General features: G+C 47.1%; 1 protein-coding gene across 1 annotated transcript in view; it reads right to left on the bottom strand.

Annotated features, from left to right (window-relative positions):
- Positions 1-14,286, bottom strand: part of LOC142312072 (uncharacterized) — a 96,598-nt gene extending 82,312 nt beyond the window's left edge. The window contains exon 1 of the mRNA XM_075350951.1: positions 14,202-14,286. The gene's annotated coding sequence lies outside the window, so the exon portion shown is untranslated. The remainder of the gene's footprint in view (positions 1-14,201) is intronic.
- Between the last annotated feature and the right edge of the window lie 3,993 nt (positions 14,287-18,279).

Here is an 18,279-nt window from a genome sequence, read left to right as displayed (position 1 = left end):
GCTTTCCGTTGTTTTGTACGATCTGTTGCATCCATTGTGCCATTATATGCAACGCATCCGTTGCATCCGTCACACAACGCAATGCAACAGATGCTGTTCAACGCAAGTGTGAAACTAGCCTTAAAGGTGATTAAACAATGACAAAAATCAGAACAGGTTTTGATAACACCTTCAAATCCAACCCTGAGAAATGAGCAAACTGTTCATCGATCATGTTTGCCCTTTAACCACTAGCAAGAAATACAATAATAGAGATATGTTGTCACTCAAGCTTAACTCTTGCGGCTATTAAACATTGAGAAACAATTCTGGAGGATATATGTAGACCCAGATTGGGATCCCCCAAACAACCTGGTTCTAGGAGTTTTCTGACTGCCGTCTTTTCATGGGCACAGAAGGACAGGCATAAAGTGTAAAATAGAAAAAGGAAAAAAGTCCAGCTCACCGCATTCTAATAAACCCTCTAGTTAAGCGGGCTTTACACGCTACAATATATCTAACGATGTGTCGGAGGGGTCACGTCGTAAGTGACGCACATCCGGCATCGTTAGGGACGTAGTTGTGTGTGACAGCTACGTGTGATTGCGATTGAACGTAAAACCGTTCATCGCATACACGTCGTTCATTTGCTAAAAATTGCACGTCGGGTTGTTCAATGTTCCCGAGGCAGCACACATCGCAGTGTGTGACACCCCGGGAACGATGAACAGATCTTAAACTGAGTCCCGCGGCTCCCGCCGGCTATGAGGAAGGAGGGAGGTAGGCGGGATGTTTACATCCCGCTCATCTCCGCCCCTCCGCTTCTATTGGCCGGCTGCCGTGTGACGTCGCTGTGATGCCGAACGTCCCTCCCACTCCAGGAAGTGGATGTTCGCCGCCCATAGCGAGGTCGTATGGAAGGATAAGTACGTGTGACGGCAAATAATCGTTTGTGCAACACGGTCAACAAATTGAACATGCCGCACATACGATGGAGGCGTGTCACATCGCATACGATATCGTATGCTTAATTGTAAGGTGTAAAGCAGGCTTTAAGAGCACTGATCCGCTCTGCCTGGAAAGGTAAACATGAATAGAAAAGGAAGCCCAACTTCACTAACTGTAGGCCTCTACGCGTTTTTGGTGTCAAGCACCCTTAGATCATTACTAAGGGGTACTTTACACATTGCGACATCGTTACCGAAATATCGTCGGGGTCACAATTGTTGTGATGCACATCCGGCGCTGGTAGCAACATCACAATGTGTAAATCCTAGGAAAGACGATGAACGAGCGCAAAACAGTAAAAAAAAACCGCTGATCTGTATCACGTCGTTCATTTTCATAATGTCGCTCCACCTGCAGGTACGATGTTATTTGTCGCTCCAGCGGCGTCACACATCGCTGTATGTGAAGCCGCAGGAACGACAAACAGCTCCTTACCTGCGTCTACCATCAATGCGGAAGGAAGAAGGTGGGCGGGATGCTACGTCCCACTCATCTCCGCCCCTCCGCTTCTATTGGCCGGCCACTTAGTGACGTTGCAGTGATGCCGAACGCACCTCCCCCTTGAAGGAGGGATTATTCGCCAGTCACCGCGATGTCGCCGACCAGGTATGTGCGTGTGAAGCTGCCGTAGCGATAATGTTCGCTACGGCAGCAATCACAAGATATCGCATGTGCGACGGGGGCGGGTACTATCGCGCTCGGCATCGCTGGCCGATGCTAGCGATGTCGCAGCGTGTAAAGTACCCCTAAGGGTGCTTGACACCAGAAACGCGTAGAGGCATAATAAGGGATGTGGTGCGTGCTGTATTTTTATGATTTTTAATAATAAAGAAGCCTACAATTAGTGAAGCTGGACTTTGATTTTCCTTTTTTCTTCACTGATAAAGTGTCCCTTTTTTCCACAGAAAAAAAGACTCCATCCTTTTTGAGAGGAGTGCAGGTTTTCCTCTAAGGGATGTCCCTCTGAGCTCCATGGACTCGGGTGAGGCCAACAGTGATAATGCTGAAGCTGTAACAACTTTCCAGGAATCGGCGATCAATACATATTTCCAAAGACATAGCACACTCTAATGAAGGAGGGTCTCATACATAAACAATACCTCCTTTACCCATTTGGACAAGCCCTGGAAAAAATGGCTTTTCAGCACAGGGTCATTCTCCTGTGTATCAGTGCCAGAATTCAGCACAGTAGTCCTCTGCAGTCTGAGCCACCTGTTGCAATGAATGGATTTTAAACTCCGCTAAAGATGTTTAACCCTAACTCAATCTCTCTCTTCTGGTATCTTCCCCTCCTCCCTCAAACACTCTATCATTACTCCATTATTAAAAAAACCTTCTCTTGATCCGTCCTGCACAAGCAACTATAGACCAGTCTCCAATCTCCCCTTCATCTCCAAACTCTTGGAGTGCCTGGTCTACTCTCGTCTCACCCGCTACCTCTCCACTCACTCTCTTCTAGATCCTTTACAGTCTGGCTTCCGCCCTTTACACTCAACAGAAACTGCCCTTGTCAAAGTGACCAATGACCTTTTGACAGCAAAACGTAACGGTGACCACTTTCTGCTTATCCTTCTTGACCTCTCTGCAGCCTTCGACACTGTTGACCACCATCTCCTTCTCTCTGTGCTCCATTCTATCGGCCTAAAGGACACTGTGCTTTCCTGGTTCTCTTCCTATCTTTCTGGCCGTTCATTCAGTGTATCATTTGCTGGCTCTTCTCCTCATCTTCTCCTCTTCCTCTCACCGTTGGGGGTCCCTCAAGGTTCAGTCCTCGGCCCTCTTCTTTTCTCCCTCTACACTGCCCCAATTGGAATGGCCATCAGCAGATTTGGCTTTCAATACCATCTTTATGCTGATGACACACAGCTATACAACTCATCCTCTGGGATCACCCCCGCTGTACTACAGAACACAAGTGACTGCCTGACTGCAGTTTGCAATGTCATGTCAGCTCTCTATCTGAAACTTAACCTTTCAAAAACTGAACTTCTTCTTTTTCCTCCGTCTTCCAACCTTCCTAAACCTGACATCTCCCTCTCTGTGTGTGGCACAACGATAAGTCCTAGACAGCAAGCCCGCTGTCTGGGTGTTATACTTGACACTGATCTCTCCTTCACCTCCCACATACAATCTCTTGCCCGCACCTGCCGCTTGCACCTCAAGAACATCTCTAGAATCCGCCCCTTTCTCACAATGGAAACGACAAAAACCCTTACCGTGGCCCTGATCCACTCTCGCCTTGACTACTGTAACTCTCTATTAATTGGTCTCCCCCTAACTAGACTCTCCCCTCTACAGTCCATCCTTAATGCAGCAGCCAGGGTCACCTATCTGGCTAACCGCTACTCGGATGCTGTCACGCTCCCCGGGTCCTTGGCTCCCCTCCCCGGGTCCTCCGCTCCGCTCCCCGGGTCCTCAGCCCCGCTCCCCCGCTCACCTGCCACGCTCCCCGGGTCCTTGGCTCCGGTGCCCGTCCTTCCCAGGCCCCCTGGTCTCCGATCGCGGCGCCCGACGGCCTCCCAGGCCCTGGCCGGCTCCCCTGCGTCCTCTTCTCAGCCTCCTTCCCTGGCTTCTGGCACCCGGGCTGCGCGCATGCGCATTAGGGCGCGCGCGCGGTCACTGACCCTTTCTTAAAGGGCCAGCGTCCATTAACAGGAAATGAGGCTAAACAGGTACAGGGTATAAAGGGGTGTTTTGTCCAAGAGGGCGGGGCCTGATCTTCGTGTTTTCCAAGCTAGGAGTCAGGTCTCCTTGTGTCGTCTTGCCATACTCACGTATCTCTCTTCTAGAGCTGATCCTGCCGCGCCATCCGGTCCTGCTGAATCCCGAACCCCGCACGCTGTCCGTCTGCCATCTGACAGTCCGTACCATCTCGGATCCCTGCGGTGACCCGTCATCTCGCTCCAAAGGTTCCGGACCCCGCCTGACATCACCTCGGCTTCCGAACCTGAGCTACGTCACCCGGACTACCATCTGTGACTCCGCGGTCCCAGGGACTCCTTCGTTACACTCACTGGCACGGACTGTTCTACTGCCTATAGTGCTTCAGCTACCGGACTCCTTACCACCATCTTAGAGTTCGGCCCAGTGGATCCACCTCCTGGGTCTGCCCGACCGCCTGGCCCTGACAGATGCCTCTGCTCTTTGCCAGTCATTGCACTGGCTGCCCATATATCATAGGATCCAATTCAAATTGCTTGTTCTCACCCACAAAGCTCTCCACAGTGCAGCACCCCTCTACATCTCCACCCTCCTCTCTATCTATCACCCCACCCGTTCTCTACGCTCTGCAAACGACTTTCGACTAACATCTACACTAATTCGAACCTCCCACTCCCGGATCCAAGACTTCTTCCGAGCTGCACCAACCCTCCGGAACGCTCTACCCCAAGAAGTTAGGACAAATCACAACTCACTCAGTTTCAGGCGCACCCTAAAGACGCATCTTTTTAGGGCGGCCAATCAAACTCCCTAATCAGATTCGTTTCACATAGTCCCCTCTACAACTTCTCACAACTTAACTCCACGTCAAACTCAATGGCACCCAAATGCATCTCAAGGCTCTGGCCAACTGGTCCAGGAAACCATCCCCCATTTCCGTGAGATGGCTGGATTGTCATTGTAAATAAGCACTTGTACCTTGCCCCCCCCCCCTCCCTCATATCTCATTGTACAGTCATGGTCAAAAGTTTTGAGAATGCTACAAATATTAATTTTTACAAAGTCTACTGCTTAAGTTTTTCTAATGGCAATTTGCATATACTCCAGAATGTCATAAAGAGTGATCAGCTTAACAGCAATTACTTGCAAAGTCAATATTGGCTAAGAAAATGAACTTTAACCCCCAAAACACATTTCAACATCATTGCATTCCTGCCTTAAAAGGAGCAGCTAACATTGTTTTAGTGATTGTTCCATTAACACAGGTGTGGGTGTTGATGAGGACAGGGCTGGCGATCAGTCATCATTAAGTAAGAATGACACCACTGGACACTTTAAAAGGAGGCTGGTGCTTGGTATCATTGTTTGTCTTCAGTTAACTATGGTTATCTCAAAAGAAACACGTGCAGCCATCATTGCTCTGCACAAAAATGGCCTAACCGGGAAGAGTATCGCAGCTACAAAGATTGCACCTCAGTCAACAATCTATCGCATCATCAAGAACTTCAAGGAGAGAGCTTCCATTGTTGCCAAAAAGGCTCCAGGGCGCCCAAGAAGGACCAGCAAATGCCAGGACCGTATCTTAAAACTGTTTCAGCTGCGGGATCGGACTACCAGCAGTGCCGAGCTAGCTCAGCAATGGCAGCAGGCTGGTGTGAGTGCTTCTGCAAGCACTGTGAGACGGAGACTGCTTGTGCAAGGCCTGGTTTCAAGGAGGGCAGCAAAGAAGCCACTTCTCTCCAGAAAAAACATCAGGGACCGACTGATATTCTGCAAAAGGTACAGGGAGTGGACTGCTGAGGACTAAAGTCATTTTCTCAGATGAATCCCCTTGTCAGAGTTCCAGGATTTCCAGTTTTCTTTTGAAGGATCTTGCCCTTTGTTAACATGGAGTTTTCTGTTCTGTTGCCCTACATCCTGTTCATCTGTTTAAAAGCCCGCCCCTAAGCTTAGTCTAGTTGCCTGAGTATACTGCTTCCTGTGTACTCCTGCCCTGCTGCTCTTGGTTCCTGATTGATATTTGGATCCTGTTGAAAACACCCGACACCGGCTCTGGACTTCACCTGGTCTCATCAAGCTGTGCCCGGACTCCGTCTGCCGTCTCTGTTAGGCACTTCTGCCCGGTTCCTTCCGTTTCATATCCACCCTAGGACTCACATCACGTACGGACATTTTTGGACTATACCTGTTGCCCTTTCGTGTCCCGGCTGCTGCGCATTTAGGCCTTCTGGGGTGATCGCCAGACAGTCCCTGTATAGGGGTTCGCTCCTGGTGGTCTCCCTGGGGGAGTCCGGTGCGTGGCCCCGGGAATTCCCCTTTGCTCCGACCCTGGCAGGTATTTACTGTGTTTATGTTCTACTGTGTTTATGTTCTGTTTTGTGTACATATTGTTGGTTGCATATTATAAACGTCTTTGCACCAAGAACCCGTCTCTGGTTATCATTGCCCTAACGCAATCGAAATCCTCAGTTCATACAGTAGTATTACATTATACTCAGGCCAATAAGAGGATTTCGCTGGGGCAATGACTGAGACACGAGTAGATCAGCTTTTCTCCATGATTAACTCCTTGCAGCAGGAGATGGAGGCGGTGCAAACTAAGAGATGTGGAGGTACAGCTGGGCCATGATCACCAGGTACTGGGTCCAGCTATTCAGGATTTGCAAACCAGAGTGAAGGCTCAGGAAGCCACCCCTGCTACGTCCGTATCAGCTCCCGGTATGCCTAGGTTACCCCCATTTCGTTTCAGTGGTGATCGAAGTCAGTTCCGTGGGTTTGTTAACCAGTGTATACTGTTTTTTGATGTACATGCTGATTATTACCGATCTGACCGGTCAAAAGTGTTATGTATAATCATGTTGTTAACCTCACGAGCACTGGCTTGGGCTAATCCTATGATAGAGAATCGTGATATCCGTTTAAATAACCTGGATGACTTTTTAACAGCAATGGCGCAAATGTTTGATGATCCTAATCGCCGTGCTACCGCTGAATCGGCTCTGCTTTCCTTACGTCAGGGAAAGCGGTCTGTCGTCGAATACGCCACTGAGTTCAAAAGGTTAGTGGTAGACACCGACTGGGGAAATAATGCGCTATTATCAGTGTTCAGAAAGGGTTTGTCCGGTACCATCAAGGACGAGTTAGCTCGTGCTGAATCTCCACGGGATTTTGAACTGTTTCTCCAACACTGTGTGTGTATCGATACCCGCTTGACGGAACGCAGACAGGAAAAATGGGCAGCTGTAAACCGGGTAACCAACTTTGCGTTTCCTTCTAGAGAACCCGCTCACAAGACGCCACGGGAGGCCGAGGATGTTCCTATGCAAGTGGACTCTCTACAAAAGCGAGAGACCAACGAACGACGTGAACACCGGCTCCGTGAGCGTTTGTGTTTCTATTGTGGTCAATCGGACCATTTTCTGATTGACTGCCCAAAACGTCCAAATCGCCCGAATAAGGTACTGGCAGCAATGGCAGAGTGTGACAACACGGACGCAGAGTCCGATATCTCTGAGGCAAGTTTACACCTGGATGCGGTATTTCCCTCGACATTGATGTCAACTTCACCTAAGGACCCAGAAGGGAAATACACCCATTGCTCGCTTCCCATTCAGATCCGGTGGGAGGGACAGTTAATTCCTACATCTGCTATGATAGACTCTGGGGCAGGGGGAAATTTCATGGACTCTTCTTTTGCCAGGAAACACGGTATCCAGACTCAACAAAGATCTTCACCAGTTACCATGGAGACGGTAGACCGTTCTCCATTAGTTTCCGGACCAGTTGATCGGGAGACAGTACCCCTTGAATGTGTGATGAAACCAGGTCAGCAGGAGACCCTTGTTTTCATGTTAATTTCTTCTCCCCATTTTCTGATAATTTTAGGAATGCCTTGGCTGCGGTCTACAAATCCAGTCATCGATTGGGAGACTAAAGAAATATCCTTCCCACCCCAGAGTGGTCCGACCATTAGTCCAACTGTACCGGTTCCAGTAACACCGAATGTGGAGGGCACTGTACAGGTACCTGTTCTACCCCCGGTTTATAATGACTTCGCTGATATATGCGACAAAAGAAAAGCAGATCGGCTTCCCCCGCATATACCGTATGATTGTCCCATAGACTTACTCCCAGGGGCAGAGATCCCGTTTGGTCATGTCTACCCGTTGGCGGCACCTGAGTTACAAGCACTAAAAGATTACATCGATGAAAGCCTAGCCAAGGGATTTATTCGACCTTCTACCTCACCAGCAGGGGCACCCATCTTTTTCGTGAAAAAGAAAGAGGGGACTCTGAGACCTTGTATCAACTACCGAGAACTAAATAAGATAACCATCCGGAACCGGTATCCGTTACTGGAATGGTAACGGTGGATAACAGCGTTCAGATGTCGGTATGGACATTATGAGTATCTAGTGATGCCTTTTGGACTTTGTAACGCTCCAGCGGCTTTCCAACACCTAGTCAACGATATATTTAGGGATATAATGGACCAGTTCATGGTGATTTACCTGGATGATATCTTGATCTTTTCTGATTCCCTACAGGAACACCAGGAGCACGTCAAGACAGTACTTACCCGTCTGAGGGATAACCACCTGTAAATCAAACTGGAGAAGTGCGAATTCCATTGCTCAAAGATACAATTTTTAGGATATGTCATCTCTCCTCAGGGACTGAACATGGAGTCTGGCAAGATACGGGCAATTCTAGACTGGCCGGAACCGGGAAACATCAAGGAGGTACAACGCTTTGTCGGTTTTGCTAACTTTTACAGACGCTTTATCCGTAACTTTTCAGAGATTGTCCGTCCTATCACTCTGTTAACCAAAAAAGGGCAGAAGTTTGTGTGGTCCGCCCAGGCCCAGGAAGCTTTCAATCGTCTCAAGGTTTGTTTTACCTCAGCACCAATACTAATACACCCGAATCCCGCACTCCCTTTTATTGTGGAAGTCGATGCTTCCGATTATGCATTAGGGGCTATCCTTTCACAAAGGACTGGGGACAAGAGTCTCTTGCACCCGTGTGCTTTCTTTTCTCGCCGGTTGTCCCCTGCAGAAAAGAACTATGACATTGCGGACAAGGAATTGTTGGCGATTATTTCTGCTTTTAAGGAATGGAGACACCACTTACAGGGAGCAGCGCAACAAGTGATAGTTCTCACAGACCATCGTAACCTAGAATTCCTTAAATCTGCCAGGTGCCTGTCTCCACGGCAAGCCCGTTGGAGCCTGTTCCTTAACCAGTTTAATTTTATCGTTACATACCGTCCAGGGTCACGTAATGGGAAAGCCGATGCCTTGTCCCGAATTCACGCCATGGACTCCGTGCCTGGAACCCCGTCTCAGACCGTTTTATCAGATGCCAATTTTGTTGGAGTAATCCGGGACCAGGACTTGTGGAAGGACATCAAGCTGGCCTATGATGGTGACGTATTTCTTGCTGCCCCCCCGAATGATGTGACTCTTGTCCTTCGGAATGGTGTGTGGTTGAGAGAGCGACGTATTTATGTCCCGGAGGCTGTAAGACTTCGGGTTCTCAAGTTGGTCCATGACTCCGTGTTGGCAGGTCATAGGGGGGTACAGAAGACGCAGGAATTTCTGAGTCGTTTTTTCTGGTGGCCTACCTGTTTAAAGGATGTGAAAGACTATGTCCACTCATGTATGGTTTGTGCCCGATGCAAGGTCCCTCGTGTGGCTCCTACGGGACTCCTTCAACCGTTACCCGTACCATCTCGCCCTTGGGGATCCATCTCAATGGATTTTATTGTGGAGTTGCCCGTCTCAGGCGGTAACAATACCATTTTGGTGGTGGTGGATCGGTTGACAAAGGCTGCTCACTTTATTCCATGTACCGGTCTTCCCTCAGCCGCAGAGACAGTGGATTTGGTTATCCAGAATATATTTCGATTGCATGGGGTACCGGATGAGATCATCTCTGACCGGGGCGTGCAGTTCACGTCTAAGTTCTGGAAAGGGTTTTGTTCGGCACTCCATATTGATGTCTGTTTGTCTTCTGCATACCATCCCCAGACAAATGGGCAAACCGAACGGACTAATCAAACCCTGGAGCAGTACCTACGATGTTATGTCAGCCATCTGCAGGACGATTGGTTGCAGCTGCTTCCTTTGGCGGAGTTCTCGTATAACAACACTCAGAGCAGCTCCACTAAGGTAACGCCCTTTTTCGCTAACTTGGGTTACCATCCGAATATTTTGCCTAGGTCACCGGTGGCGGTTTCGGTGCCAGCGGTGGAGGACAGATTGACGGAGCTACGACGGAATCTGGAGGTTTTAAAGGACTCTTTGGCTTCGGCTCAGGAGCTTTACAAGAAGTCGGCAGACACTCACCGGAAACAGGCACCCATGTATAAGGTAGGGGACTCGGTGTGGTTATCCACCAAAAAACTGAAACTAGGTGTTCATTCGCAGAAGCTGGGGCAGAAATTCATTGGTCCGTTCAAGATCACCGGGATAGTGAGCTCTGTGGCCTGTCGGCTGAGGTTGCCGCACAATTTAAAGGTACACCCGGTCTTTCACGTTTCTCTGCTAAAACCAGTTTCCCCTAATACGTTTCATGGTCGTATCGTGCCTCCTCCTCCGCCGGTGATGGTTGATGGCCAGGAGCAGTTCGTGGTTGAGGACATTATTGACTCCCGGCTCCATCGGCATCGGCTTCAGTATCTGGTACGTTGGCAGGGGTACTCCCCCGAGGACGATTCCTGGGAACCTGTGGGTAAAATCCGAGCGCCCCGGAAGGTTGCTCAGTTTCATCGGAGGTACCCGGACAAGCCTGGCCCTGATCCGTCCTGAGGCCATTTCTGGGGGGGGGGGAGTACTGTCAGAGTTCCAGGATTTCCAGTTTTCTTTTGAAGGATCTTGCCCTTTGTTAATATGGAGTTTTCTGTTCTGTTGCTCTACTTCCTGTTTATCTGTTTAAAAGCCCGCCCCCAAGCTTAGTCTAGTTGCCTGAGTATACTGCTTCCTGTGTACTCCTGCCCTGCTGCTCTTGGTTCCTGATTGAAATTTGGATCCTGTTGAAAACACCCGACACCGGCTCTGGACTTCACCTGGTCTCATCAAGCTGTGCCCGGACTCCGTCTGCCGTCTCTGGTCGGCACTTCTGCCCGGTTCCTTCCGTTTCATATCCACCCTAGGACTCACATCACGTACGGACATTTTTGGACTATACCTGTTGCCCTTTCGTGTCCCGGCTGCTGCGCATTTAGGCCTTCTGGGGTGATCGCCAGACAGTCCCTGTATAGGGGTTCGCTCCTGGTGGTCTCCCTGGGGGAGTCCGGTGCGTGGCCCCGGGAATTCCCCTTTGCTCCGACCCTGGCAGGTATTTACTGTGTTTATGTTCTACTGTGTTTATGTTCTGTTTTGTGTACATATTGTTGGTTGCATATTATAAACGTCTTTGCACCAAGAACCCGTCTCTGGTTATCATTGCCCTAACTCAATCGAAATCCTCAGTTCATACAGTAGTATTACACCCCTTTTCGATTGTTTGGGACATCTGGAAAACAGCTTATTAGGAGAAGAAGAGGTGAGCGCTACCACCAGTCTTGTCTCATGCCAACTGTTAAGCATCCTGAAACGATTCATGTGTAGGGTTGCTTCTCAGCCAAGGGAATCGGCTCACTCACAGTCTTGCCTAAAAACACAGCCATGAATAAAGAATGGTACCAAAATGTCCTCCAAGAGCAACTTCTCCCAACTGTCCAAGAGCAGTTTGGCGCCCAACAATGCCTTTTCCAGCATGATGGAGCACCTTGCCATAAAGCAAAGGTGATCACTAAATGGCTCATGGAACAAAACAGAGATTTTGGGTCCATGGCCTGGAAACTCCCCAGATCTTAATCCCATTGAGAACTTGTGGGCAATCATCAAGAGACGGGTGGACAAACAAAAACCAACAAATTCTGGCAAAATGCAAGCATTGCTTATGCAAGAATGGACAGCTATCAGTCAGGATTTGATCCAGAAGTTGATTGAGAGCATGCCAGGGAGAATTGCAGAGGTCCTGAAGAAGAAAGGTCAGCACTGCAAATATTGACTTGCTGCATTAACTCATTCTAACTGTCAATATAACCTTTTGGTACTCATAATATGATTGCAATTATATTTCTGTATGTGATGTAAACATCAGACAAACACAATTAAAAACCAGAGGGCAACAGATCATGTGAAAATATAATTTTGGTGTCATTCTCAAAACGTTTGGCCATGACTGTAGATTGTAAGCTCTCACGAGCAGGGTTGTTTTCTTTTCTTTTTTTCCCATCTAAATATTGTATTTTCTGTAACTGTTAGTTGTTTGTATATTATCCTTCTGAATAGTAAAGCGCTGCGGAATATGTTGGAGCTATAGAAATAAAGATTATTATTATTATTATTTATTAATCCGAATAATTTTATATTATGCCAAGTGCCGAGAAAAAAGTGCCCAAGGTGGTAAATCAGAGGGCAAGGAAAAGGCTTGTGGGTCCCCACTCAAGAGAGACAATAATTCCCATCTGCTGTTCCTCACCAGTAGTGGAATGGGGATGTAAACGGAAATATAATTTACACGCCTCTATGAAAATAGAAAACTAGCTGTGCTACCGCTAACATCTTTCTCGGAGAGACATTTTGGGTTCTAATGATCCAGCGACCAGGGCTGATTGCTCCAGTGTAGCAGACTGAGCTTGCTGCTGTATCACCCCTTTTAATTCAGCCAACTGAAGAGATAAGGCTTTCAATTGGCTCACTAGTAAAGGATCCATGCTGGAATGTAGTGAAAGTAGGGCCAGCTATAACGTCACAATGTGACTGTGGGATAGTGAGGGACAAGGGGCTTCTATGCTGTCCTTCACGCTAGGGGACCCTAGACTATCCTAGCCCTCCGGATTACCACTGATGGTGGAGATGCTGGAGTCCCATGCCTTACTACACTTCTGAGTTTAGCTGATCTGTTTCCTCCCTCCCCTCAGGGAAAGAAGGGACAGGAGAGTGATGGAACACACAGTTGAGACAGACAGGGATAACAGAAAGTCAGCCACACTGCACACTCTCAGGAATAAACAGTGAGAAACAAAAGGGAAAAGTAAGAAAAGTAATGCAGCAACAAAAGGATCACAAGGGTTAACACCCCAACCGCACACAACAATAATACCACTACCAGTATGCCTAGATAAATCCACCTCTTCAGGCCAGGTATAGTCAAGCTATAGCTGGCACCATAAGAACAGCGCAGCCAGCATATATAGGAGGAGAGAGAATGTGACTGGTGTTATGATCCGGAACCATGGAAGACCACCATAAATCATTGGTAAAAGGTGACAAGAGCATTGGCAACTAATCTGGCCGCCATCCCCTTACTAACCATTAACACTAGAAGTAGCTTAGGGGTGAACTAACATCCTATGCACCGCGAACCCAGCCAGAGAACTAGCTATCCTAAAGGAAGGAAAGATGAATAACTCTCTGCCTCAGAAAATAGATAAAGAATAGCAAGCCCCCCACATTCAAAGACTGCGGTGATATAGGAAAACACAATACACAGAAAGATGATAGGATTAGCAAAAGGTGAGGCCCTACTGACTAAATAGGACAGGATAGGAAAGGGACTGATGGTGGCCAGAGAAAAACTCTGCAAAAATCCAAAAACCTGATAGTACAAAAGGCCCTCAGATCGGTAGATCTGAACTCCGTCCTATACCAGGCGCTCTTGTCATACCAATGAACAGAAAGCAGGAACCATTACAAATTCAAGAAGCAACAAACACATGGACTAATAGGGGCAATACTACAAACATAGCTGCAGGGAGCTTCCCAGCTAAGCAACTGGGAGGGAAGATCCCTGCATGCAAATAAAGTGACAATAACCACAGCAAATGACAAACTCAGAAAAGAGCAAAAAGAACCAAACAACAAATAAAGAGCCAAGCACTTATCTGGGGTAGATGTGGTCTGGAGCAGGATGAAGCAGGCTGGTGAACAAAGAACAACTGACATCCGGCATAGCCTGCCAGCAGACCAAGGTTTAAATAGGCAGAGTGTTAGCAATGGAAACGCCCATTGCTCAACACACCTGGTCTCTGTCCAAACCATTCCTGGCCACAAGAGGGAGCCTCACAGCAGCAAAAGCATAACTGACATTCACAACAGACTGTCTCTCCCATAGCATGTGACCAAGGAGACTAACAAGCAGACCAGTAGAGATTAAATCTTGCTAGCCTGTCCATAAACCACATGTCTGTGATGAGTTGACGTTCGAGTCTCCCTGTGCTGATCACAGACATCAGGGAAGTTAGTAGGCAGAGTGCAAGAATCCGGAGTTTCCCCAGATCCTGACGCCGCCATGACAGTTGGCAATGTTTGTAAAAACCTCCCTGGTACATACATATTGGGATAGGATCTTGGAGATGGGAATAACCATTTGTCCTTTTGTGTGCTCCTGACCCTAAAGAGGATAACCTCCTGTGTGCAGTCAGAATAGACTCCTGGAAACACAATGACTGGCGCGACCAATTTCCTCTTTGTGACAAATGGACTTAAGGAAATAATTACCTCTATCCATCAACTGTTAGATGACTTTCCTCAGACAAAGTATAGGTTACAAAAATTGCTCTTGGGATGCAGAAACACAAGATCATCTAGTCACAGTCCAGAAGGGGTTAATGCCCCCATCGCCCAGTATTGGGGAATCTCCACATACCTCCACCTGCAGAGCCGCACACTAGATATATGGCTGCTCTGTGCTTCCAGGACCTGTCATGATGTCACATGGAGGGGAGGAGTCAGGGGTCACATGGTCAGCTCCTCAGTGTGTGCAGGACTCTGCTGTGCTGGATGAGGGGAAGGTTATGTGTAGGGTCAGGAGTGGATGTAGCAGAGCCGTGTGTGTATGACGTGTATTGAGCAGAGGTGTGTGTGTATGACGTGTATTGAGCAGAACCGCGTGTGTATAGAGCAGTGCCGTATGTGTTCGACGTGTATGGAGCGGAGCCGCGTGTGTACGACGTGTATGGAGCGGAGCCGCGTGTGTACAACGTTTAGAAAGGGGAGCTGTGTGTGTGTGCGAAGTGTACGCAACGGAGCCACGTGTGTACAGACCTGAGCCACCTGTGTATGACGTGTATGGAGCTCAGCTGTGTATGTACGAAGTGGAGCACTGTGTGTTCGATGTGTACAGGGCAGAGCCGTGTGTGTGATGTGTCTGGAGCAGTCACATGGCTACGATGTGTACAGGGGGGAGCCGTGTGTGTGATGTGTCTGGAGCAGTCACATGGCTACGATGTGTACAGGGGGGAGCCGTGTGTGTGATGTGTCTGGAGCAGTCACATGGCTACGATGTGTACAGGGGGGAGCCGTGTGTGTGATGTGTCTGGAGCAGAGTCACATGGCTATGATGTGTATAGGGGGGAGTCATGTGTGCATGTTGTGCACAGGGTGGATCTGTGCATGTTCCATGTTTGTGTGTGTGCGCAGCTGCATGTTGTGAGGCAGTGACAGGTGTCGTATATGAGGGTCGCTATGTTTCCCCCAGAATTGGCTTGCAGACCTTGTGAGACCTGCTGGAGTGTGGTGTAGTCACAGTCACCACTGTGAGTGCAACACAAAATAAAATGAGGACTTGGTCAAGATATTTCCCCAAGTATTTTGTTTAATTAAACCTGGTAGGGTTTTTGTTTTTGCAGAGTTCTGTAGGTCTGGCAGTGGGATAGAACTCTCCCTCCAGTCCGGCTCATGTCCGGGGAATTGCATTTAATCCTGCAGTGCACAGCAAGGTCTCACTTGGGATACAGACTGCTGGAGCAGCAGGTGCCTGGCGAAGCAACACATGCCAGCTTTGAGAAACCTGGACAGTTTAAGCGGACCTCTGCACCTGAGATTCCTACAGCGGTGCAGGAGGCGATCGGGGACATTTACAGTGCCTTACGAAAGTATTCGGCTCCCTTGAATTTTTCAACCTTTTCCCACATTTCAGGCTTCAAACATAAAGATATAAATTTTAATGTTATGGTGAAGAATCAACAACAAGTGGGACACAATTGTGAAGTTGAATGAAATTTGTTGCTTATTTTAAACTTTTGTAAAAAATAGTAAACTGAAAATTGGGGCGTGCAATATTATTCATCCCCTTTACTTTCAGAGCAGCAAACTCACTCCAGAAGTTCATTGAGGATCTCTGAATGATCCAATGGTGTCCTAAATGACTGATAATAAATATAAGCCACCTGTGTGTAATTTAGTCTCCATATAAATGCACCTGCTCTGTGACAGTCTAAGTGTTCTGTTTAAAGCACAGAGAGCATCATGAAGACCAAGGAACACAACAGGCAGGTCTGTGATACTGTTGTGGAGAAGTTTAAAGCTGCATTTGGATACAAAAAGATTTCCACAACTTTAAACATCCCAAGAAGCACTGTGCAAGCGATCATATTGGAATGGAAAGAGTATCATACCACTGCAAATCTACAGTACCAAGACCCGGCCGTCCATCCCAACTTTCATCTCAAACAAGAAGACTGATCAGAGATGCAGCCAAGAGGCCCATGATCACTCTGGATGAACTGCAGAGATCTACAGCTGTGGTGGGAAAGTTTGTCCATAGGACAACAATCAGTCGTACACTGCACAAATTTGGCCTTTATGGAAGAGTGCCAAGGAGAAAGCCATTTCTCAAAGATATCCATATAAAAAGTGTTGTTTAAAGTTTGCCACAAGCCACCTGGGAGACACACCAAACATATGGAAGAAGGTGCTCTGGTCAGATGAAACCAAAATCGATTTTTTTGTGCACAATGCCAAACGATATGTTTGGAGTAAAAGCAACACAGCTCATCACCCTGAACACACCATCCCCACTGTCAAACATGGTGGTGGCAGCATCATGGTTGGGTCCTGCTTTTCTTCAGCAAGGACAGGGAAGATGGTTAAAATTGATGGGAAGATAGATGGAGTCAAATACAGGACCATTCTTGAAGAAAGCCTGTTGGAGTCTGCAAAAGACCTGAAACTGGGACGGAGATTTGTCTTCCAACAAGAAAATGATCCCAAACATAAAGCAAAATCTACAATGGAATGGTTCACAAATAAATGTATCCATGTGTTAGAGTGGCCAAGTTAAAGTTCAGACCTGAATCCAATCGAGAATCTGTGGAAAGAGTTGAAAAGCTGTTCACAAACGCTCTCCATCAAACCTCACTCAGCTCCAGCTGTTTGCAAAGGAAGAATGGGCAAGAATTTCAGGCTCTCGATGTGCAAAACTGATAGACACATACCCCAAACGACTTGCAGCTGTAATCGCAGCAAAAGGTAGTGCTACAAAGTATTAACTTAAAGGGGATGAATAATATTGCACGCCCCAATTTACAGTTTATTATTTTTATGAAAGTTTAAAATAAGCAATAAATTTCATTCAACTTCACAATTGTGTCCCACTTATTGTTGATTCTTCACCATAACATTAAAATTTATATCTTTATGTTTGAAGTCTGAAATGTGGGAAAAGGTTGAAAAATTCAAGGGAGCCGAATACTTTTGCAAGGCACTGTATCTGACCGTATACATGTGAACTGGCTGCATTCCGGGTTTTCAGATCTGTAACACTTGTGTGGTGTGAATAAATAACTGTTGGTGTGAACAAGATCCTCGGTCACTGCCTCACTTGACCGGCTTTATGAAGCCGCTGCCTCAGAATGTCTAGAATGTGTTTTTTGTTTATTTTCAATCAGATCTTTTTTATTGAACAAATCAAAGAATCACTAACATTTTGGTTTTTTCGTTGTTCAAACATTTTGATAAAAAACAATAGAAAAAAATAAACTTTTCGACAATCTGTTCACATCAATATAAAATCTCCATCCTGCCTTATAAAACAGTTTCACTTGTAAATTATGCTTTACACTTTACATTTCATTTCATTTTTTGTACTAAAGAAAAAGGGTTATTAGGATGCATTTGTGTGGGGTGACATGTTTTCCAATGTCTGACATATTGGATTAAGAGCTGACGATGCAATATAAAGATTTCTAACTTAAAAGAAATGGGCAGACGGTCTAGTATAGTATTTATATTGCGAGTCATGTTCCTCATGGCCAAAAGCACTCTGTGTAGGCACAAGTGTAGGATGATGCAGGCAGTACCTTAATATCCTTGAAGCACGAGGTTTTGAGCTGGTTTCACAGGATTTATCAGGGAGAGAAGCAGGAGCGAAGTATAGTGTATCTACACACACCTGTCAGGCCACGTCCACCACCTAGGATGCATTTAGAGCAGAGCTGCATATGTGATGTGTAGAAGTTGAAAAGAGTCATCAGATGTCTGTGTACAGATTCCACAAACCTTTTGGACTTAATAACTGAGAATCCTAGGATGGCAATTTTCTATATGCTTCCCAAGATTCATAACCAAGGTAACCCAGGGAGGCTAATCATCTCAAAGGTGGGAACACTCACTGAAAAAATCTCTAGGTGGGTGGAAAATGTCCATAAACCACTGGTAAGGAAAACAGCCACTTATATACAGGACACCACAGACCTTTTAAAAAAACTCTCTACAATAGGTCCTCTACCCATAAGTACCATCTGTGGAATCCTTATACTATAATATCGTACACTAACCACGTGCCAAATGTTTCTTG

Source organism: Anomaloglossus baeobatrachus, chromosome 5 (genome assembly GCF_048569485.1).
Source record: "Anomaloglossus baeobatrachus isolate aAnoBae1 chromosome 5, aAnoBae1.hap1, whole genome shotgun sequence".
In the NCBI taxonomy this organism is placed as follows: Eukaryota; Metazoa; Chordata; class Amphibia; order Anura; family Aromobatidae; genus Anomaloglossus; species Anomaloglossus baeobatrachus.
The sequence above is the reverse complement of the archived record's forward strand: the minus strand, read 5'-3'. Positions and strand labels throughout refer to the sequence as shown.